At 47.5% G+C, this 19,050-nt stretch overlaps 1 protein-coding gene across 1 annotated transcript in view; it reads right to left on the reverse strand.

The window, feature by feature from the left end:
• The window catches only part of PRR15L (proline rich 15 like), a 42,387-nt gene extending 23,730 nt beyond the window's left edge, over positions 1-18,657 (reverse strand). The window contains exon 1 of the mRNA XM_069237523.1: positions 18,350-18,657. The gene's annotated coding sequence lies outside the window, so the exon portion shown is untranslated. The remainder of the gene's footprint in view (positions 1-18,349) is intronic.
• Between the last annotated feature and the right edge of the window lie 393 nt (positions 18,658-19,050).

Genomic DNA, 19,050 nt, shown 5'->3' on the forward strand with positions numbered 1-19,050 from the left:
GGACCTGGGCAGGGAGAAGCAAACAATGGCCTCTCGACGGGATCTTTAAATAAAATCAGCAGAGGAGACGAGGCGTTTACTGACCTGGCGTGCCACTGTCAAAAACACAGATGGAGAATTCGCCACCATGTGAGCAGGTTCAGCGCATGGGGGGGGAGGGGGGGGGACACACGTACTACAAACTAATTGTAGGGAAGGAGAACAGACAGAACATCTTTACTGTTATAACAGGTTGGGGAACCTAAAGGAACCCCTTCTCAAAGCATCTAAGACTTAAACCTGACCTCCATAGCTGCTGAAAGTAGGGGTGCAGGTGGTGCTGCAGCCACCAAAAATAACCACAGTTCTTAAGGTGAATGGGCAATAAAGATGCCTTTACATTTTGTTTTTATGTAGTCACATTTGCTGTGCTTTCAGAGGCAGAGGTCAAATGTCAGGCTGTGTCTTCTGACATATTATTGCTTATTGTTTTTAACATTGAAATTGGTATTTATTTTTCGTTCTCTGACAGCAAAGTGAGAAGAGTTTGTAAAATGACAATCTTGCTGGTGTGAAAGGAAAGGCCGCAGGTGTCATTTTTTCTAACAAACACCAACATTAAACCATCTATAAATTAACTGTACAAATATTTAAAAATATATGGCAGTAGCTAAGAAACCACAAAGGAAGCGCGTTTTGTAATTCTAAAGTGTGAGGAGAACACATATTTGTATAGGATCAAAACAGATCAACCTACTTGAATTTAAATAAAACATATTTGCTGACACCCACACATTATCATTTGTGCGCTCTATAGGTTAATCAGTACAAACGTATGTCTTTTCACATTTAGTGGCTATTTCAATGGGAAATGTGACAAATGTGCTGGTTCTACCACACCATACTTTAGTAATGTATTTGAGACAATGTGCTCCAAAATGCACCACCATCTATATATTACACCCTTCCCACTCTCCCGCCGAATGGGCCTGCCCTATGTGATATACTAGTTCTTTGTTTGATGCTTGTATTCATCAAAATCCCTATGAATTCGGTGATGGCAACACCACTACCAGTGCTTAATTTGTGCTTGTTGTTTCCGGTGCGGAGCACCAGCACTTATTTCTGAGGGCCGGGGCTTCGTTTTCTGTCTCAAGCATTTGCTGCGAGCAAAAGACACAAATGGGAAAGACGGAGGAAGAGAAAAAAAAAAGCATTAGAAAGGGGAAAAGCAGGAGTGAGCTGAAAGGGTAAGGGGTGGCTGTAAATGGATTGAAGAGGACCGAGGTGGCTTTAGGATTAGGCTGCCCCAGTATTGTGTGCAGCAGCAGACGCTTGTTTAAGAGGAGAGCTTTGAGCACCAGCACCTTTTTATTTACAAATTAAGCACTGACCAGTACTCTGAAGAGAGTTCTCTCACCATTGCTGACTTCAGCAGATTCAGAAAACAACTCACCTATTTAAACGTCATATGGCAAACCCCCTCTGCTTACAGCAAATGCATCTGACCCAGAATGTTTAAATGGCTAAAACCAGTCCCACCACTTTACTGGGTCACCTACTGACTTCCCCCTTTTCCCCTTCTAAAGCTTTAAAATCCTCTTACAATTCTTTAGTTGAGGCAACAGTTATGTTTCCTTCCTAACAGAAGGCTGTTCTATATTCGTATAACACCTCAGAATTTAAACACAAGAAGAATCGAAGAACTATTACGTTTAATATCTCAAAACTGGGCTAGTTAAGCTAATTATTAAAAGACATGACCTCTAAACACGTTCGTGGGAGGTGTCCACTAAACGCATAGCCAGTCTATTTTGACCACACACACAGCAGTGTAGTAAAGAGTTGCAGTGCATTGCTGCCCAGGTACACCCTGACAAAGATCACAGTAGCTTGCTGACGTGGATTGTACTATGTCATCCTGTGTGGTGAGTCTGTCTCTAACTTTGCATAACTGGATCAGCTGTCTTGGTACATTCCCAGTATCCTGGAGCTGAAACCCTTCATCCTACATTAAACATGATGGATAAAACGTGCCATGTAATAGCAACAGGGCCACTTCTTCATTAATTGTAGCCTGCTGCCTTGGCACATTACCACAAGAGGGTTCCAGATTGCAACAGATAGCATCAAAAATACCTTTGTTGCTAGGAGAAAGGAAGTAAATGGCAAAGTATTATTTTGCCTGCCGCTGTGCAAATCCTTGCACAGGGGATGTCCACTGCTCGTCCGTGACTCCACGCACCTGCTTTTGAGCCGCCTTTAGCTAATTATCAAATGCTGACATTGGAATTTGAATTTCCAGATGGTGGGTATCTGACTTCACAAAACCACCTGTCACAATTGCTACTGTCTTACGAACAAAAGTGTAAAAGTGTGATTTAATTTTATCTTTAAATAAAGCTTAAGCGTATTATTGATTTCTAAATAATAAAAAAAAATATATATATATTCACTAAAAAATAAAGGTTACAGGGACGTTATAGTTAGACTCTGATTTTATATGCCAAATCCATAGAAATTCAACTACAATAGAGTTATTTATAAGGGAACTGTAACTCGTGGCCTCGCCACGCACAGTTTTCTCATCAATAATTTTACTGCAAATGTTACAGTGATATTACCAATGATGTCACAGAAGATGTCATGAATGATGTAATGTTTGGGGTAATTGGCAGAGCATGGCGAGGGTGCGAGTTAACTTAGGGCACGAGTTATAACTACTTGAAATAACTCTAACTATAATAGATACATTTCTATGGCTTTATGCATGTAGAATCTGAACCTAACTATCATATCCCTACAACCTTTCGTTTTTTAGTGAATTTCAAATTTTTGTAAATTCTATTTCCTAACTATAACGTCCCTGTAACCTTTGTTATTTTCAGTTAATTTCTACGTTTTTTTTAACGTTAAATAAGATGCTCATCACAATGGCCTGTTTGGGGCGTTGTACACAGGGCCTGGCCTGCCATTGTGCTGTCCCCACTCAAGCTTGCTGCTTCTGCCCTTCATCTCCTTGTCATCCCTTCTTCACGTCCATGGCCCTGGTCCTTTATTACAGCCCTCTGTGGCCGTTGTTCTGCCACTGCCTTTCCCACCTGTCCTGAACAGTTAGCTTGCTGCCTCATCCACCTCCTCCTTACCCTTTGTTGTCCGAATCAATGCGCCAGCCCCCTCCCTTCTGCCCTGCATGGTCCGAAGTGCTGTCACTGCCCTCCATTTAGCTTGATATCCCTGCCCACTCTCTTGTCCTCTGTTGCCCAATTCTATGCCCCATCAATGCCCTCCTGCTTAGCCTCTATGCTTAGCTTGCTGCCCCTACACTCCTTCCCCCCTGTCCTCTGATGTCTGTGTGCATCCCCCTGCTCCTTCCTTTTTGCTCACTATGTTTCATGGGCCTGCCACTGCCCCCCTATCTACTCTGAGTGTTCAGCTGAGCTGCCATTGCCCCTCCAACCTGCCTAGCATGACAGATTGCTGCTGCCTATCCCTGCCACCTTTTCCTTGACTGTCTGAGTTCCATGACCCTATTCCTTACCTCTTGTCTTCAATGTTCCATTTGGCTGCCACTTCCTTGTACCCTCTATGCTTAGTTATACTCCCACTGTTCCTCCTGCCTGCCATGCGTAGTATGTTGTGAAGCCCCTTCCCCTGCTCTCTCTTGCCTGTGTCCAGCCCCTATCCCTCCCTTCTGTCCTCCTTGGTCCTTTGTGCATTTCTCACCCACTCCCTCTTGCCAACCATGCCCGGTGTGCTGCCACTAACCCTCCCGTTTGGCATGCATGGTCTTTTGTGCCACCATAGGCCCTCCCACTAGCCCCGTGTGGTCAGCTTGCTGCCACGACCCCCTCCCACCTTCCTTCCTTTGTCTGTGGGTACACCATTATAGTCTCACTGTTGCCCTCCATGGTGTGTTGTGCTTCCAGTGCCATTCCCGCCTACTCTCCATAGTCAGCTTGCTGCTCCTGCCCTGCTCTCTTGCCCACTGTCCTCCGTTCTCCATGTGCAGGTCCTGATCCCCTCCCTCCTGCCTTGTCTGGTCCGTAGTTGTGTCACTGCCCCCTCCCTCCTTTCATGGACGTTATGCTGCTACTGTCCCTCATGTCTGTCCAGTATGGTCATCTTGCTGCCCTGGCCTCTTTCCCCTCTGCTCTCTGTTGTCCATGTGCATGGCCCTGTCTTCCCCCTATTGCTTTCCATGGTCTGTTTTTCTGCACTGTTGTTCCCCTTTGCCCCGTGTGGTGTATTGTGCTGATGCATCTTCTGATGCGTGCCCTGTAAAGTGAGTCTAGTGCCCCTGCCCATCTCCCTACTACCGTCTGTTATCCGAGTCCATGTCCCTACCCCACTTCTCATGCTCTCCATGATCCCATGTACTATACTTGCCAACATTTTCAACCTGGTAAAGGGAGATTTTCCCCATAGACTTACATTGAAAAAGAGGAGATTTTAAGCAGGAGACAGATAAAATAAAGTCCTGTGTTTAAAACACCCGGAGTCTTCTGCCTGAATCCAGTTTGTTGGCATGAATGGTTGTACTGCCACTGCTTCTTCCTTCTGCCCTCAGTGGTCTGTTATATTGCCACAGCCTCTCTTGCCTGTCCTGCATGGTTGTTTGTTGTCCCTGCCCCCTGGTCCGCTGCCCTTTATAGTCCCTTGTGCTGCCACTGCCTCTCCCTCCTACCTAGCATGTTCAACTTGTTGCCTCTGCACCCTCCTCCATACCCTCAATTATCTGGGTTCATGACCCTGACGTCTGCCTCCCCACAGCATTTTAATGAACAACTATATTGCTAACATTCTATATTTATAACAAAAGTGTGGCACGTCTGATTGTAATCAAAACTATAATACCTAGAGCATTTCCTTTAGAAATTATAAAATGAGAGGGTCTTATTCCCATTATGGTTAATGCTATAATAAACTAAAAAGAGGACAAATTTTCTGAGATCTCAAATAACGACAAAGCACTTTTAAATTATTTGTTATCTTTATGATTTTTATCCAGTTGATCACTTTATTATTTGTTAAACCTATGGGAAAGGATGTGGTGTTACGGCCAGAGCTACAGACTTTACCATTGGGAATCAGGTTTGAGTTTTGGTGTCAGCTGGACATCCTGTTATTCTGGGCAAATCACTTAATCACCCCATTCCTAAAACCAAAATGAATGTGTCCTTGTGTAATGTAACTGATACTCACATAAAGCACTTCAATACCTTCAGGTCAAGTCTGCGCTACATAAAACTGCAAAAAAACAAAGAAATTAAGGGGGTCATTCTTACCCCGGTGGTAGGTGGTAAGGTGGCGGTAGTACCTCCAACAGGCTGGCGGTACAAATGCCACATAATAACATTAGCGGGTTGTCTGCAGCCAACCTGCCAATTTACCATTCATACCGCCATGGCGGTAGCAGGCGCTGGGCCAGAAATAACAATCTGCAGCCCGGCTGCAGCTATACCGCCGCATTTTGAGCTAGCCTACCGCCATGTTTTTTTGTGGCCTTAGTAACGCCACGAAAGCCATGGTGGTAGGCCCTACCAGTGACAGGGAACTCCTTCCCTGTCACTGGTAGGAGACTCACCCACCCCCCTAAACACTCCCCAGATGCCCTCTACCCCACTTCCATCCACGCTCCCCCCTTCCAATCTCCCACTCCCCCATACACACACACACTCGCAGACACGCACCACGCATACACCCACTCACTCACACTGGCATACATCCATTCATTCACACATACATCCATTCATGCTCGCACACATCCGTACACACATTCACACTGACATGCAGACATGCATTCACATTTCCATTCTTACATGCATTCGCACACATTCATACACCCATGCAAACAACACTACACACAGACGCATTCACACACTCACACATTCATGCACACAACCCCACACACACACACAACACCCCCACCCCTCTCCCATGTCGGAAGCCCAGTTTACCTGCATACAGGTGGTCTTCCTTCAGGGAACGGTACGGGGAGCTGCTACCGCCAGTAGCGCCTGCCAGCAGAACACCGCCAGGCTGTCTCATATGTCATGATTCGGCTGGCAGCGGTCTACTGGCGTGGCGGTGCTGGTGGTAGCAGCACCACCTTACCACCATCTGCCAGTATGACCACAGCCGGATTTCCGCCCTTCTTGGGGCGGAAGTCTGGCTGTGGTCATAATCTGGCGAATGGATGGTAGCCACGGCGACGGTCTTTTGGTGGCCATTACCGCGGCGGTAGACGATTTATACCGCCAATGTCATAATGTGGCCCTAAGTGTTTTGCACACTTCTGTCATTGGCATATACTTAGGCTACATGTGGGTGATATTTGTGCAAAATTTGAGCTCTTCTTTCAACATTGGCCATCTTGGGAGACTTATTTGTTAAGAAGCTCCCTAATTTCCTAATTTCCTGCAGTATCCTAAGTACAAAATGCTTTCAGTTTTCCACTTCGATTCAGACAGTTTTGGCATAAATTTAGAAAGTTAGCACTCTGGTTGCTCCTTCGAACATTGTAGTAAAGCTGCTGATTACCAGGTAGTTAACTGGCAGTCTGCCTCTGGTGTTGAAAGTGCATTTTTCAATCTGCACGTCAGAATGTTTTAATGAAACAGAAGAGGAAGATATTTGAGAACTCACTTAAAACGTGCCCTTATTTTTCTTTCTGCAGCACTAACCATAATTCCTATGACAAAATGGACCCCAGCATTTTTTTTTTTCTAAATTAAATGTTTTATGTTTTACGTTTTACCAGTTTGATTCAATCAAGATGGCTTCAGGTGTGCCACACTTTTGTCATAAGTAAGACTGGTAGCACTCTAGTTGTTCCTTAGAACACTCTGGGAGGCTGCAGTAGAACATAAGGGAATCATCTGACAGGCTGCTCCTGTTGGAAGTTCATGTTTTACTGAGAATGTCAATCTTCATTCTCATATGGCTGAGAAAGGTAGTGTGAGTCTACAGAAAATATGCTCTCATTTTAGCTTCTGGAACACCTTCCATAGCCTCTATGTGAAAATCACGGAAAACAGTTTTCTCTCAAACATGATTCATGTAATCTCAGCAGGGTAAAATCGACTTAGAACATGCCACGATTCCTAAAATTAGTATGGTACCATCAACAAATGATTTATATTGTAACTAAAATTGGTTATCACTCTTTATATGTGCTCCTTTTTGTGACCCTCAAAACCTGCTATCACTACAGTGCATTTCAATCGGGTGCTATCATGATTATTGGTTCCAAGATGGCTGTCAGCAATTCCTGGTTGAAGTGCTGACATCCAATCAGATTTCACCATGAGATCTGTGCTTAGGCTCCGCCCAGGTATACAAATGTCTTTTTCCTTTAATATCTCAAAAACTACTGATTGGATTTACACCAAATAACAAAAAGTGTGCTTTCTGGACCAAGAGCTACTTTTTTTGCCAGATTTGATGTAATTCCACCCAGCGGTTTGGACTGTAGCCGTGTTCAAAATCCCTAAGGGAATTAACATAGCAAACACACTGTTTTTTGACCCCCCCATTATTCTTGGCCCCCGCTTGACGGATCACCCTGAAATGTCCCATGCACAAGACCCTTTTTTGGAAAATTTCATGAAGATTCTTCAAACGGTGCCAAAGATATAGCCAAGTCAAAAAAACACTTTTCTAGGGAAAAAAGGTCCTACCTATAACTACCTATTCTGAAACCAATTTTTCGCATATTTGCGTGCAGGGAAACAGATGAAAACTTAACTTTCTGCAAGTGAGAGCTGTTTGACAACTCTCACTTGCAGAAAGCGAAGTGTTTCCTCTGACTTGGCGGGAGCTGTCAATGGGGGTAGGCACCCTGGGGCATAGCAAGAGCTGGCCCAGGGGTTGGCGGTCCGTAGGGCCATCTATGGCTTCTTTAGGGGGCCACGTGGCCTCCCTCTAATGTTTATTCCCCCCCCCCAGGGCGGCAGGGGTCTGAAACAGATCCCCCCTCACTATTTTATTAATACCCTTGGGAGGTGATAGTCCCCAGGGCTCTGGGGTGCCATGTGGCCCCCGCTCTTTATTTAATTAAAGCCCCAGGGATGTGGTGATCCCCGGGGCCTGCACAGGGGCTGTGCAGCTCTCCCAGCACTCCATGGAGGTGGCCTCCCGAGCTGCGGGGGTCCAAAACGGACCCCTTCATTAGTTTCAATAGTTCATTAGTTTATTAATGCCCGGGGAGGTGGCGGTCCCCAGGTTTGCGGGGGGCGTGCAGCTCCCCCGCACCGTATTTAATTAAAGCCACGAGGAGGTGGTGATCCCAGGGGCTGTGGGGGTCCGAAACTGACCCCTCTCATTATTTTATTAATGCCCCAGACAGGTGGTGGTCCCTGGGGCTGGGGGGGTGGGGCCAGTGGCTCTTCTGCATCTTTTTTGTAAATTGCCCCAGAAAAGTGGCAGTCCCCCTGGCTATAGGGGGCTGGTGGCCCTACCGCATCCATTTTGTAAATTGCCCCGAGGACGTGGTGGTCCCCAGGGCTGCAGGGGGATGCCCATGCGCCCCCCGCATCCATTTTGTAAATTACCTTGGGGTGTTGTGGCGGTCCCCAAGACTGCGGGGTGGGGGGTGTGCACCTCCCTCTGCACTGTATTTAATGCCTTGGGAAGGTGGTGGTCCTAGGGGCTGTGTGGGTCCTAAACGGAATCCTCTCATTATTTTATTAATGCACCGGACAGGTGGTTGTCCCCAGGGTTGCGGGGTGAGCAGTGGCCCTCCCGCATCCATTTTGTAAATCGCCCCGGAGAGGTGGCGGTCCCTGGGGCTGCGGGGGCCCAGGCAGCCCCCTGTATCCATATTGTAAATCACCCCAGGGAAGCAGCAGTTCCCAGGGCTGCGTGGGGGGGTGTAGGCACCCCTACCTCATCCATTTTGTAAATCGCTTCGAGGAGGTGGCATTCCTTGGGGCTGCAGGGTGAGCCCCCTGCACCTCCCCGCATCCATTTTGTAAATCACCCAGGGAGGTGGCAGTCCCTGGGGCTGCAGGGGGGCCAGGCAGCACCCCACATCCAAAATATGAATGCCGTCAGAACATGGCCCACCCTGGGGCTTTGTAAAAAACAAGCGCAAGAGCCTGTGCTTGTTTTTTTTAAATAACATTTCTGCAAATTGCAACATCGTCACAGTGTTGCGGCAATTTTTTTTTTTTAAGTGTTTTTTTGCCCTGGGGGGTCCCTCTGGGTCCCCAGCACCAGAGCTAAGGGGTAAGGGTGCCTCTACCCTGGCCCCTTGTCTTTTTATTTATTTTAACTTTTTTTTGTAGGACTCTGCTGAAGCTAAATCCCAAGATGGCTGCCACACTTCCTGATTGAATTGTTGCTAGCCAATCAGAGCTGTGCATTCCCCTGCATGAGCTCATCATTATTCACAAAGTTGTCTCGAAGGTGAGATATCCAAATTTGTTTCACCTTCAATATCTCCAAAACTACTGGGCGGATTTACACCAAATAAGTGAAAGCGTAATCAGTGTAGCAAAAGCTAGCTTTCTGCCATATTTGGTGTAAATTCGACCAGCAATTAAGGCTGTAGTTGTGTCTACAGGTCCTATGGGATTTAACATAGGAAACGCAACTTTTTTGACCCTCCCCCTTTTTCTCAGTCCCCACTTGACGGATCACTCCGAAACTTTCTGTGTGCAACAAGAATCACCAGGGCACGTTTTAAAGAAAATTTGTGAAGATTCATATCTATATATATATATATATTTTTTTTCTTTTTAATAATTGTATTTCTGTGCTATACACTCGCCCCAGCAAGGAACTGAATGGAATGCCAGGGATTTTATGGTACAGTAAGCGATGACTGATGGCATAAACACCTTTTAGGGGTCACAGTGGCTGCACCTATCAAAACTTTATGATGTCACCATTGACTTATATGGCTGCTTACCATGAACACCGCTTGTAAATGGTGTAGCTCAAGCCCGGCCCTTTCACCCAAATGACAGTGTAGTGACTGTGGGTACAGATCTGGGCCTCCAACCTGCTGAACATCGGTCTCTGGGGTCCCCAAAACCTAACCAATTTGCTTTATAAACATTTACTTCTAAATACGAGCTATGGGTGCTCTCTAATGTGTACTCTGCGTGTAGGTTGGTCACCTGATCCGAGAAAAATACCTGCATTTATTCACATTTTTTATAGATATTGAAAGACCAGGAACTGGAGCTTGATCGTGAATTTTTCTAAAACTTACTTGCAATTGTGCCTCTTTTTGTTTTACAAATGAAGAATCGTTTACAAATCTTTAGTATATTTCAACGGTGACATTTTTCATATGTTGTAACCGTCCTCAGCATGAAAATAAGACCATGATAATTCGTTACTGGCCAGGTGAAAACCATGAATCGGTGTGTGCAAATTTGACTGATGTAATTAATTAAATTGCAAAGTTTGTTGCCTTCACAAAACTTCACCTCTGGCCAGATTTTCCTCTGGGAATTGCAAGAGAGTTGTGCATATAAGTAGATGTCCTGTTTTCTGTCACAAAACTTACTTTCAGCACAATTTTTCAATGTTGTGACTATGCCTTCACGAATATGGCTAAACCTGCCCTTAAATGTTACCCAACTCCTAACATCTGAGAAGCACTCATGCTTCAAGGCATATGCTTTACTCGTTGACTGTGAGTCTAACAATACCCAGCACAAGGTCACCTTGGCAGTCTCTGTGCCTCAAATGGCTTGGATATTCAGGCAAAAGATTAACTTTTAGTCCACATCCCCCAACACGCTTTTTTGGGGCGAGTGGGCCTTGAGATTCCGGAAAATAGTTTACAAATCCCAAACAGAGGGACACCTTTGTGCTATTAGCGGATCTTTGCAAAACTGCTCACTCCTACCTTTTCATGCACCCATCTCATTCCAACCCTTAGGCAGCAGAGATATCTCCCAGCATACACACATTTTATACCAATCCAGCATGGCTATTACACAACATGCACACATCTTATTCCATGCCTGAGACAGCAAAGATATCTCCCAGCAAACACGCCTTGTCTCAAGCTCTAGGCAGCAGCGATATTCCTCAGCATGTACGCATCTCATTGCAAGCCTTAGACAGCAGAGCTATCTCCCAGCAAACACTCCTTGTCTCAAGCTTTAGACAGCAGCGATATCCCTCCGCACACACACATTTTATTCCAAGCCTGAGACAGAAGATCTAGCCCACACCAAGTATGAACCTTGGTTACCTAAACATTGATTAACTGACATTAACATTTTCTTGGTCGAATCCTAAGCCTGCAACAGTATCTGTAGGCAGGCAAACACATTATTCCAAGCGTTAGACAGCAGAGATATCTCTCAGCACGCACCCATCGTATTCCAAGCCGTGGACAGCAGAGATCTCTCTCAGCATACACATTTTTTGGTCCGAGCCTTAAACAGCAGCAACATCTCTCTGCATGCACATGTCTTATTTCAAGCCTTAAACAGCAGAGCTATCCCTCAGCATGCACTTGTTTTAGTCCAAGTCTTGGACACCAGCGATCGGTCTCACGCTATCCGTACAAGCCTCAGACAGTAGAGATGTCCCACACCATGCATATACCTCGTGTTCCAAGCCTGAGAAAGAAGAGCTATGCACGTCTTGTTTCAAGCCTTAGGCAACAGAGGTTTTTCTCAGTATGCACACATCTTATTTCAAGCTCTAGGTAGCAGAGCTATCTCTTGGCATGGCCATTACTTGGTCCGTGCCTTAGCAAGCAGTTATATTTGTCAGCTTGCGTAGTTTAGTATCGGGCAATAGAGAGAAGAGCATCCCTCGGCAGTCGCACACCTTATACCAAGCCTTAAACAGCAGAGCTATCTCTCAGTATGCACACCTTTTATACCAGGCCGTAAACAGAAGAGGTATCTGTCAAAATGCCAACATCTTGGACCATGCCTTAGCCTGCAGATATATTTGTCAGCATGCATATTTTAGTGTCAGTCTGTAGACAGCAGAGCTACCCCTAGCCTTCACAGATCACGCACCTGCAGACTTGAAAGCAGGAGAGATGTTGATCAGTAGGCTCAAGCCCCATACAGCAGATAATGATCTGGTCAGTGCAGACCTTGACCAGCAGAGCTATCCCTGAGGTACACCTATCTTTAACAGTAGCGTGGCCAGTGTATCATGGGCCCTCCTGCAGGTAAGGAAATGCCCTCGACTGTTGTTTGAATTGTAAAATAAAGCAATGATCAGGGTGCATTTGGGCCCACAGGCCACTGGACACAAGTGCCACTGCACCTGCTGCACCAATGGAAGCTATGCCCCTGATCTTTGCACTTTACAGATTCAGAAAGCAAAGATACCCCCAGAGTTACACAATTCTTAAAGGAAAAGACAGCAGACCTATCTCTTATGTTACAAAAACTATAAGTCAAACTATCAGACAGCAGAGTTGTCTCTCTGCGTATACTTAGCTAAAGTACTGCTGCGTGTCGGGTCAGTGTGAAAGGAGTCTTCTGTGAGAGGCTCTGATGTTCTCTGGAGGAGCCCTGTGGCAAAGGAAGGTGGTCCCTAGCAGAAGGCCTCCGTTTCTGTGGCTAATCCTGGCATGGGGCATGGCTTCAGTGGCCAATCCTGACTTCGGCCCCTTTGCTTCTGAGCAGATCTTGACACACAGTTCACAGCTCGGTTTCAGTGGTTGCTCCAGACTTTAGGACACAATGTCCACAGGTGACCCTCGGTTCAAGACTGACCTCCTGTAGATGATCCTTGCTTCAGGTTTAAGCTCCTGTAGATGACGCTGCATCCTGTAGACCATTGTTGCCTCACTCTGAAGCTCCTGTAGACAAGCTCTTCAAAATGCTCCAACCTCTGTAGACAATGTTGACCCCTGTAGGTTCTATACTTGAGGCTTTGGCACCTGTAGACGACCGCTGCTTCCACCCAAAGCTCTTGAGGTTTGTTCTTGTAGAAAATCATCGCTTCATACCTACGCACCTGTAGACAATATTGGATCCTGTAGAAGTTCTGCAGCAGGCCTGGACTCCTGTAGAGGTGAGCCTCAGTGCATACCTAAGTTTCTGTAGACAATGTATGATCTTGTAGTCTCTTCAGTTCAGGCGCTGGCTCCTGTAGACAGTTCTCCCTGTAACCATGCTTTCTTTCAGGCTATGTTAGCTACTGTACATGCAGTCCTCACTTTAGGCCTAATCTGTAGACAGTGTAGGATCCTGTAGAAGGTCTTCACTTTAGACTTGTTGACATTGTTGGCTTCTGTACATGGTCTTTGCTTTGGGTGTTTGCTCTTGCACATGATCCACATCTAAACTCTTGTAGATACTGTTGGCTCCTATAGGAGAGGCTTGTGTCATACCTGAGCTCCTCTACCAAATCCTTGCTTCAGGCCTAAACTTCTGTAGACTATGATGGCTCCTCAAGGTGGTCTTCAGTTGAAGCTTTAATTCCTTTAGACAATGTTGGCTCACTGTAGATGGAGTTCTTTTCAGGCGGTGGCTCCTGTAGACAATCCTCCCTTCTGATCCAAGATCAGACAATGTAGACAACATTGACTCCTGTAGAAGAGCCTGTAGACAGTACTCACTTCAGTCCTAAACTCTGGTGGATGCTTGCTTCTGGAGAAGGTCGTTGTTTCAGGCTTTTCCTAGGTAATCCTGGTAATCCTGACTTCATACAAAGGGCCTGATTTAGAACTTGACGTACAGGTTACTCTGTCACAACGGTGATGAATATCCCATCCGCCGAAATCCAAATCCCATTGAATATAATGGGATTTAGGTTTTGGTGGACGGAATATCCATCACTGTTGTGACGGAGTAACCCATCTGCAGAGTGAGTTCTAAATCAGGCTCTGAGTTTCCAGAGGTAATCCTGGCTAGGGGGATCCACCTCTGTGTCTATCATGGTCTAAGGGTTCAGTTTGAGTGGACATTTGCGGCTTCAGGCCTCATCTGTAGTAGCCGATTCTGGCTTCAGTCCTGATATGCATTAGCCAATGCTGAGCAGCTTGAGTTTCAGTACTTGATCCTAGCTACATGTCTCAGTTTCAGTAAAGCATTGTGGCTTTGGTCTGGTTTCATCACTAATCCTGGCTTCGGCTCTCAGTATTAGAAGTCAAACATTTATAGCTGAAATTTGTTACAGGCCTCCATTTTAGTAGACAATCACAGCATCAGCCTTTTAGCTGATCTAGCCAGTTTTGAGCCAGTCCCTGTATTAGGCTGTTAACTCCTGTAGTCAAGCATGACTTTAGATCTGTTTTGTAGCAAATACTAGCTTCAGGCTTCAATTTCAGTAGCATGTCCTGACCTGTGGTCTCAGCTTTTGTGGCCAGTATTGGCCTCAGACCCAGTGGCCGATCATGCCTTTAAAACCCAGTTTTTGTAGCTGATCCTAGCTTTAAAATTGTATTTGCTTTGTCAAGTTCTTACTTAAAGCCTGGGTTTTTGTAGCTGACCTGGCCTTCTACAGCCAATATTAACTGGTAATCTGTTTCTCTGGCCTGCTTTAGTTTCAGACTTCAGTTTTATCAGACAGTCCTGCCTTCACTTCAATCCTCAGATTCTGCGGCTGATCTTAATACTGGCCCCAGTAGTCGATTTTGCCTTGATGGCTCAATTTTTGCAGCAATACTGGCTTCAGGACTCCATTTCTATAGCCATTCTGACATCATTTCTTAGTTTCCTTGGCAGGCTTTGCCCTTGAGCCTTCATTTCAGTTCCTTCAGGCTTTCCTAAGTTTCTGTAGTCAATCTTGGCTTTAGGCATCAATTTCAGTAGTCATTCTCGGAATCAGTCTCAGTAGCCTATCCTGCTTACAGGCTTCTGTTTCAGTAGCAAATCTTGGCATCTGGTCTCAGTTTCTGTAGCCAGTGTGGGCTTGACATCTCACTCTCCATTGCTTCTTCTGACCTCTGGAGGAAGTTTCCGTCACTGAACTTGTCTTCAGATCTCATTTTTAGCCATGTTTAGTCTCTGCTGCAGGCCCTGTTCTAACGTCATTAATTAGTTTCTATGGCCGGTTGTGGTCAGAGGCCTCAGTTTCTATCGATGAGCTTCACTTCGGGTTAGTTTTAGTTGCTGATTTTGAGTTTGGGCCTCAGTTCCCAAAAATGGTCTTAAATGAAGCCAATTCTAACTTCTGCCTCAGTTTCTTTGGTGGGTTTTGGCCTCAGTATATGTGGGTGACCTTGGATTCAGGCATTAGCTTTAGTAGAATATCCCGGTCTCAGACCCCAGTTTGTATAGCTGGCCTTGACTTGGCCCTCATTTGAGTTTCACTTAGTCTGGTCTCTGGCTTCACTTTCTGTCCCCGAACTTGGCATGAGGTGTCAGGTCCAGTAGTCGATTCTAGCCTCTTGCATCATACCATCTATCAATTTCTGGCATTAGTCTCGGCTTAGAGGCTGAATTTCTATAGTAAATAGTCCATCTTGACTTTAACTACAATTTGTGTTGAAGGTCCTGGCTCACCACCAGTAGTTTAGCCTGTTTGTCATGGGCCCCACTGCAAAAAAGAAACTGGTTCTCCCTGCTACCGTCTGAACTGTGGAATACAGCAAAAATGAAGGTTCGGTGGGGCCCTCGGGAGCCTGGGAACCGGTGCCACTGCACCTAGTGCACCAATGGAAGCCCCACTCCTACTTTTTGCGTCAATCTTGGCCTCGGGCTTCCGTTTTAGTAGTCCTTGAATTAGAAAAGCAGTTTATGTTGTCGGTCGTGACACCGGCCACAGTTTCTGGCACTGGTTGTAGGGCCTGTGCCCCAGTTTCAGTTGCCAGTCGTGCCCAGATTCTCTCACCAGTTTTGGACTTCGCACCAGTTTCTATCCCTGATGTTGGCCCCAGGTCCCAGCTTTTGTCACTTGTCTTGACCTAGGCCCCATTTATTGTTGCCTTTGGTGGCACCGGGCTGCAGTTTCTGTCACGGTTGTGGGACCTTTGCCCCAGTTTCTGTGGATGGTTGTGGCCCTTGGCTTCAATTTCTGTCACCTGCTTAGGCTCTCGCCCCATTTTCTATCACAAGTCTTGGCCCCGCGCCCCAGTTTCTGTCCTTTGGCTTGGACGTCAAGTTCTGTGTCTGGCTCGAGGCCTCAGTTTCTATTGCAGCAAGGCTGCGTCCCACGGGCTGTACACACCTAGTCAGGGAGCCCTGCCTGGTTAACCATTAATCGCTCCTGAGCACCGGGCCATGCCTTGTCCAGTCAAACACTTTCCCACTTGGAGAATTAAAGAAGCGCTTGTTAAATCTTTAACTCCTGCGGCCTGGTGCCCCAAACACCGATAAACCGGCCGGGAATGTCTCTATCTGGCAGGAAGTCAAAGTCTTCTGGGTGTATGGAAACACCCCCTGATGCTAAAGGTCTCTAAAGTGCATCTCAGAAGCCAATGTCCAGAGCTTGGGTTCAGTGGCTACGTTTAGGGCACGGAGCTGTATATCAGTCTGTACCCGCCCTTGGAGCTCAGGGCAGCCACGTTTAGGCCTCTGGTGTGTATCCTACTCATCTCCATATGTGGGCCAAGTGCACCCCTAAACCGGGCACTCTGTGGCTGTCTCTGCTTGGACCCTGGGTGTCTAAATCGTTTTATGACCAGTTTTGGGATTCTGTTTCCCTGTTTTTGGTCGGTAGACCCAACTCTAGTACTGGTCCCTGCGCCCCAGTGTTTATTGCCCTCCTGTGCATTTTGCTTTACTTCTAGAGTTAGATTTCGGGTTCAGTGCCCCATGTTTCGTTGAACTGTTTTACAGTGGCTTAACGCAAAATGGAGGGGCTCCTCTGGAGAAAGCGATGAGGGGCCCTTGAGTCTTCCTATCTCACAGATATATTCGTTGTCCTTTAGCTGAATGCCTCCCCCACTCTTCCAAGGGCAGGGGCGCTCCTGTAAGTGTGGTGTGTTAAAGGCCCGGGGTGTGCGTTGGCTCCTGTAAGGCTGGTGTGTGTGTGTGTGTGTAAGGGGGGGCGGGGTTTGAAGGCCCGGGGTGTGCATTACGCTCCTGTTAGTGTATCACGCTTAATGAGAGTACAGCATTTCCGTGGCCTTCTGTGGTGAGCACCTCGTTTTATCGCCAATAGTCGGGGTCTGTAAGCCCTTGTGCTTCTCTCGAGTAGGTTCGGTTGGCCTGTCTGTATCATTCTCCAGTATTTAGGGCTCCGTGGCACTCTGACCCGCGCCTCCTTGTTAGATACCCCGGTGTGTAGCTCATGCTGTTTGGGGGGAGGGGGTTGGGGTGTTGGGCTCACCTGTGATTGGCTGGTTCTTGGTGTGTTGCCTGGTCTGACCCCGGTGTGAGAGCTCGTGTTTCTCACCCCCGGGCCTATCCTTCGGCCCACACTAGTAGGGCCCTGTGTGGGTTCGGGTGTGCATCCAGTACTGATTGCTCAGTGCCCCCATGTTTAGTGAGCTGCCTAGCGCCTCCAAATGGGGCCTGGGTGCCTGTATCTAGTACTCTGGTAGTGCAAACCTAAATCTATCTCTCTTATTGACACTGGGCCGTGTGACCCTGTTGGGTTAGGTCACCGCGTGCAGTCAGTTTTGAGGCAATGTGCCTGATGTTTGTTGTCAGCCTGTCCTAGGGCTCTGTTCCCCTGCATTTGGTTAGGACCCTGAAGTCAGTCAGTATTAGAACCCTGCACCATTATGGTTAAGCCTCTGGTGAGTCAGTAGTAAAGCTCCATGCTCCTATGCTTAATTATGTCTCCAATGTCAGTCAGTGTTATGGCTTTGTGATTCTATGTTTGGTTAAGCTCCTGGTATCAGTCTTAAGGCTCTATGCCCATATGTTGGGTTAGACCCCTGCTATCAGTCAGCAGTAGGTCTCTGCCTAGCTGTGTTTGGTTAGAACCTGCTATTAGTCCGCAGAAGGGATCTGCGCACCTACGTTTGATGATGCTTGGTCTCTGTGCCCCTTACCTTTAGCTGAGCAACTAGTGTCAGTCAGTATTAGGGGCTCTGTGTCCCTGTTTTTGGTTCGGCCCCTGGTCCAGCCTGTATTGGGGTTCTAGGCCCCTGTGTTTGGTTGAGCCCCTGGAGTCAGTCAGCATCCGTGTTCGGCCACCTGTTGCTCCAGATCACCCTTTCATCCACACACACCTCACTCCTCATGCCTAGAAGCTCTCCCTGCACCCGCAATGGCACCTAGGGTGACCCGGGGAGTCAGAGCTCAGGAATGCGGGATAGCGTCGGGACACCGTGTTAACTGGGCCAGCGCATTCCCTCATCCCGAGTCACCCGCCAGCCCGGTCCTGTGCGCATTCCTGAGCCGGCGCCCTGAAGATGCAGCCAGTCACCTGAAACTGCGGCCATGAAACATTCATGCCGCCTGTAAGGAACCCGGCCCGTGGCCCTGGCAACGGGGCCCGCTGCCCCTGGGACCCCCGCTTTCCCCAGACCTACCTGTCACGGCGCTGCCCTCAGGTCCTGGCTACCCTGCTTTTCTGGTTACTTCAACTTCTGCACACCTGTCGCACCCCACCGACCAGGGCCCTCAGGTAGAGGGGCCCTCAGAGAGGGACGCGCCTGTCCCCGGCGTGCCGGGCTGCCTCTCCTGCTGGTCCTGGCAGGGCACAGGGTCCGTCAGTCCTGCTACCTGTGCGGGAGAAGCCGCCGGCCGGTGTGTGTGCCTCGGAGCAGGTGTATGAGTGTTGTGTACCTGTGTTGCCTCCGCCCCCTGGCACTCGCTCAAGGTTAACCCGAAGCGGGGCCACTCCTGGCTGAGTAAACACCAGCGGAAGTGGTGAATATCCCGAACCGGAGAAACCTGATCTCAGCGCTACTGGCCTGCTCCGCTTACCGAGCTCAGCTCCCAGCTGCTACCTCAGCGCACCGTGTGTTCGTGCGCCCACGACAGGTCCGAGGAGGAACTTCAGGGCTGCTGAAATTCGGAGCCCCTCCTCTTCTAGGGTAGAAAGAAAAGCGTTCGAAACGACGAGACAATTCTGTGTTAGAGGCATTTAGGGTTCCGTTTGGAAGGGCACAATACCACCATCATTGACAAGAAAAGTCCAATGAAACAGCAACCCTCATCTACCTGGACCTGTCAGCTGCCTTCAACAGTATCTCCCCCCACATCTTCACCAACAAACTCCACCATATTG

Source organism: Pleurodeles waltl, chromosome 6, assembly GCF_031143425.1.
Source record: "Pleurodeles waltl isolate 20211129_DDA chromosome 6, aPleWal1.hap1.20221129, whole genome shotgun sequence".
Taxonomy (NCBI): Eukaryota; Metazoa; Chordata; class Amphibia; order Caudata; family Salamandridae; genus Pleurodeles; species Pleurodeles waltl.